The following is a 5960-nucleotide window of genomic DNA, read 5'->3' as shown; positions in this document are numbered from 1 at the left end:
TGTTTGTTAACCTTGTCTTGTGCTGTCAAGACTGGCTTTGCCATGCCAGACCGCAGGTCTGCGGTGACCGCGCGCCGTCCCCTGTGTGGGCAGAGGAGACAGGGTCAGCCCTCTCCTCCTTACAGTGAACGAGTGCACTAATTACAGCGTGCCTCGTTACTTTTCCAGTTCGCTTTCAAACCCTGTTCAGAACTCCTCTCGCTGTTCAGAAGAGTAGAGTGGTGAGAGAGAGAGAGAGCAGTGTGAATGAGTCAGAGAAGTCACATCAAAATTGTGGGCAGACACAAACACATGCATACACTTGTGAGGCTTGCTACTATTTATTAAGACAAAGTCATTATGAATTTCGGGGGTTGACTCTGTAATGATTCTGTGCCTGAACCATGTGTGGCTATGTGTAAAGAAATTGTACTTGCATTCTTTGCAGATAATCCCATCATAATCTCTCACTTGGAATAATACATTTGATATTAGTCTGTCGTGTCACTTCAGGCCAATTATAAATGAGGCATTTGAACTGAACACCATGCCTGTTGTTCTCAGTCAATTCATGCCAGTAAAGGGGTTATAGAAAAATAGAGTAAATAGAATTGCACAATTGTATAAAATACCAAAAGTTCAACACATCTTTTGTACAAATCCACCCTCATGCTTTCCCAGTAGCAGCAACACTTTTGAGCGCACACACTGAACGGACAGCTAGAGGACCATGAGGAGCAGTTTGCTGAATTTGACGAAAAGTGCATGGGATTAGACTGTTTGTAAACTCTGCATGTACCTCTGCGTAATTAAGACCGAATGGATGCATATGTGTCTAAGTCTTAATGTGTCTGTAAGAGTGCGTGTGTGTGTGTGTGTGTGTGTGCTGGGTTTAGATGGTGGTAGGCACTGTTAGCCTGTTGCTAGGGGACATCTTCACTTAGTTTGTGTTGCTAGGTTGCCAACTCCCCAGCGCTAAGTGGAAATGTTCCTCATCCAACCTCTCTTATTTCTTTTCCACCTTTCTCTATATTTCCCCCTCTTTCTCACAAAAATAACTTACCCATCTGTCACCACCAATGCCAAGGCCAAAGAAACAGTTTCTAAGAAACTAACAGGAGTTTCATAAACATTTTGGTGCTCTCTCTTTCTCTCTCTCTACAGCTATTTATACAGAAACATCTATAAATACGGACATGTTCATTTGTGTGGATAAAGTGGCATGCAATAGTTCTTGTTTTCTATTTGTGTGGGATTTCCTGTGAAACAGCAACAGAAAAGTTAGGTGATTAAACTGATGCTTATCACCAGACCAGAAATGTATTTCACAGGAAACTGCCTCTTCTACTCGCAGTTGAAAGTCTGGATCATTATCTCGATCTAGTGTTTACTGTTTTAGGGGATTGCAATTATAGTTTTTAAACATTGATTGGTTGACACCCCAGACATATGGACCACCGTGTTAGCGCCTAAAGAGTTTAATCACTTACCAGGTCCATTACCATTAATGAAGAGCTTTGATATAAAGTTCAGTCAAAAGTCTATGAAATAATTTCCAGTGATTATAGCCTCTTAATTTGTCAATGCGTGGTAAACAGGAACTCAGACATTTATTTTTAGTATGGAAGACCTTTGCTGATGGAAGCAAAACTAATTCATAGCAGCATAGCATGCTTTAATGAGAGATTATGACGCTTGGCAATATCTTAGAATAACTATTTAATTTAAACTAAATTAATTTGAAACTCTTAAGAGGATTACCTAGTCCTCTGAAACATTGTTGCCATGGCAATGAATGAACTTACATTGTTTAATTAGCTAAGACTATTAACACATGTATTTTATGAGGCATGGCTTATGATGGTGTTAGTACAGGTGCACTTACTTGTTTGTTCAGAAAATGAAATTAAATCTTTTCTTGATCCCCTTAGAGTTTAAAGAGGCAAACTAGTCTGTGGGATCTGAATTCAATTTGTCCAGTCTTACAATAAATACAGTAGGGCCAAAATGTTCCATGAAATATTACACATACATTTTGATGGATACTGCTCATCAGCAGAGACGCACAAAGCAAAACGAAGAGCTTTTTTCCCATGAGAAGCTCATTATGTCTAAAATGGAAACGCCTGTTTTAAATGACGACATGTCTGTTTGTCTATGCAGATGTAGTAAGCGATTTCTATTCTACACACACACACAGATTAATCAACACCCACCCACTACTACCACCACCATACACATTTAATTTGTTGTAAACCTCTGTTTTGATCTGTTGTGAAGTTGCACTTTCCTGAACCTTCCCCGTCCTTTGAATCTTTTTAAAATCAGAGGGCGGTAATTAACGTCAGCAACATAGCACTAGCGACCGCAGGTGCAGAGGGGCGGGGAGAGCATACAACCATCTACTCACACCAGATGCGCACAGAGATACGGGACACATTCAGCATCAGGTTGTTGCCGATGGTTTGAGTGAGGAAGCGTTGCCATACCTGAGCTGCAGGTATTTGGAAGAATCCCGAACATTTTTTGCAAAGGAATCCACCTAAATTGTAATCGGTCACATACAAGGAGAAACCATTCAGCAACTGTTCTGGTCAGTTTTATGTTTTTAAATGACAATACTTGCAGGAGTCGGGACAAATATCACATTGAGGTTTTGTACTGAGAATCCTTGCGTTCTGTTACACTTTTCGCCTGAGCGGTATTTTTGTTTAGAGACATGAACGGCACTCTTTTCAACCACACTACTCTTCTCACACAAGTACATGGAGCTCTTCTCAACCAAAGCAATGCGCTCACAGACACGCTTGTGAGATGCTGCGCGGGAAATGAAAGCGATATTGTGGCTGCGAGCGACGGTGTTGGTGTTGGTGGATCTCTCTCGCTCACACCAGAAGAACGGAAGTTATTCGTGACGCGCGTAGTGCAGATCGCCGTGCTGTGCGTTCTCTCTCTCACTGTAATGTTCGGGATATTCTTTCTAGGCTGCAACCTGATGATCAAGTCGGAAAGTATGATAAACTTTCTCGTGAAGGACCGAAGACCCTCCAAAGATGTTGAGGCGGTAATGATTGGACTAAGTTAGCGGCCGTGTCTAGATATGATGATCAGGAGTCTATGCACTATGTCTGCGAACGAAGTGAACGAATCGATTTTTTATGGGACAAAAGATGAATATGCAAATGTTTTACCATGCTATTATCTTCCCTGTATTAGGCATGAAGACCAAGGTTTCAAACAAGGGAAAACATGTGAACCATGATAACTCATTTGTAAGCCTATTGATGAGGTAAAATTGTGTAAAATCGAATGTTGAAGGCTATATCATCTATTTGACAAGAGTTATTTACTTCTTATATATTGTGCTTTCGTAATAAGAAATGTTTACATGTTTTTTACCTCAATGTTATGATACGAAGATTGATCGCCAAAAACTGGATCTCGTAATGAAATGATGACCAGTAGCTTCCATTTACGCATGTGGTTATTTTGTTCACAGAAGGGAATCGTTTTGATTGTGTTCTACAGCTGCTGAAGTATCCACGTGCAGTTGTTTTTAGCATGCGAGGGTTGAAAACATCCAAACTGTGTTCACGTTTATTCCAATATTCCACTGCCGTTACTGAATGTTTTCTCTCCCTCAGCACGCGCGATGCCGGGTTGTCTTTGGTGGATCTGTGCCCACGTTTTAGCACTTTTTAAGACAGAGCTGGATGCTGCATGAGTTTTGTACATCATAAATATTATACTTGTGCAGCATGCTGTTGTAATAAATATGCAGTATTTAAACTTTCAGTGGTTTCAATTCCCTGTTTTTGTGTCGGAATAAGACTGGGCTTTGCCACTCTGTGTTTGTGACAGATTTAGTCTACATAACACTTTGTATAACAAAACAGTACATTATTATTATTATTATTATTATTATTATTATTTCTACTCAATTTAACCATTCAAAGCATTCACTCTAAACAGAATGCAACTGTAAATGGCTTTCACCAGCTTTTCATCTGCTTCCTTCCAGTCTTACTACAAATACAACTTTACAACAATTTGGTTTTGCATTTAGTTGAGTGTTACTTTTCTCCTGCACATAGATGTTGCATAGTTAGCCTACACTAAATGTATGTTTGTGTGAGACAAACAGATTGAGAGACTACAATATCTCATCAATCCAATATTGAGTGAGATGAGCATGTGTTTTTCTCAAATAACAGTTATCCCGTTTTGTACAGGTTTTTTCCAATACTGTGCCAAAGTACAAATGTCCCCACCTCTTTTATGCGCAAAGTTCTCACATTCCCTTTGTTCTTGTTATGCATTCTACCTCATTTATATGTCTTAGATATACTGTAGGCCTATGCTGTGAGATTGAACCTGGTGTTCTACTAAGTAAACACTTTGAGGATAATTGCATTCACTCTGAGTCCTATACATGTTGTATCACGTCACATGATATATAATGTATGCTGTACCACATACAAAATGCTTACAATAAAAACAGTATCCTTTTATGTACAACTTCTGCTGATAGTTTCAGTATGGTCCCAAGCCACCAAGAAACCCCACTCATGTAGATCCACTTCTCTGAAGCACAGAGCCACCACAGGGTATTTGTCAAGTGCAGTCTCTGCTGTGATAAGGCTGAAGAACTTCTGACGACTCTCATTCGTCTCATATTGCAGCTGTCGGTCGTACTCTGCTCTTTTTCAGTGAGTGAAAAGAAGAGCCATACATATTGTAATAGGGAAGCCCCATCACGACACATACAGAGAACACCAAAGACAATACTGTATGAAAGGATTTATCAAAATACTGTAAAATAATCCAATGGAAGGTCTTTCTAACATGTGAGCCACCTTTAAACTGATGCTGGACTCTCCAGTCCAATTACAAAATCAGTTGGTAAATGGCATGCGATAAAAACAAATCCTAAGGGTGATTTGTCAATACCTTGTCAATATTTATGTCTCGAAATAAGGTTAGTAAAGTGAACAATAATGCCAGCCTGCTTAGACAAACATAGTGATTGTAGAAAATCTATACCCCAACAATTGGGTAAATGATTAAGGAACATGCATCTATGAAGTAAATGGTTAGACTGCAGGGTAGGGCTTATATAGTATGCAGTGCAGAGTATATACCATAAATTCAATATAAAATGTGAGGTCAATACTAGATACCTCTTACATGAGATCGGCAGAGAAAAGAATGTTACTCCCCACCATACTGGATTCATCATGTTGAGCAGAAGGCGTAGTAACAAGCAATCCCGACATACCGAACCCTAGAGGAAAGAGCTACAACTAAAAACACATTATGTAAAAATAATTATTCAGCATTTCACAAAAAAACAATAACACAGGTCATGAACACCCGAAGATGTAGCTTTTGAAGATGCTCTGTATGATTTGGAAAAGGAACATTAACCATATGCGCTACATTTGTGAAGTGTGTGTTGGGCAGGGGATGATTACGCTTTGTGAGAATGTAAGAAGATATCACTGAGCAGCTACAGTAGACGGTCCTTTCCTAAAAGAAGAAAAGGTAAAAGTTATTGAGAGAAAACCACCTGATCTCGACAAAAGGGTATGCCAGCATCCTGTGGCCCTCAACAGTCTAGTTCACCACATTATTAGATTCTTGCTCACATATGTGAGAAGCTAACACTAATGGACATGGATATAAATACTCTCTCAGGACTTTGTGCAGTCATAACCTTACCTTCACATGGTTGAGAATGGCCTTGACATTGGATCCTCACTGAATGAATATTGAGTTTATCAGTTTGATAATTGAGTTTGAGTTTATCAATAGTCTCTGTTTCTTGTTTGTGTAGTTGGTTACTCCTCTGAACAAATTGCAAGTAGGCCTGTTGGATAAAGAAGAATGGTAAAGAAAACGTGTCATGGTATGTCCAATATGTTTATGAGAAAAATGCATTGAAATCATGCCTTATACTTGTGAAAGGCAGAGTAAGCCTT

Source organism: Clupea harengus, chromosome 1, assembly GCF_900700415.2.
Source record: "Clupea harengus chromosome 1, Ch_v2.0.2, whole genome shotgun sequence".
Classification (NCBI taxonomy): Eukaryota; Metazoa; Chordata; class Actinopteri; order Clupeiformes; family Clupeidae; genus Clupea; species Clupea harengus.
This window is presented reverse-complemented; position numbering follows the sequence as displayed.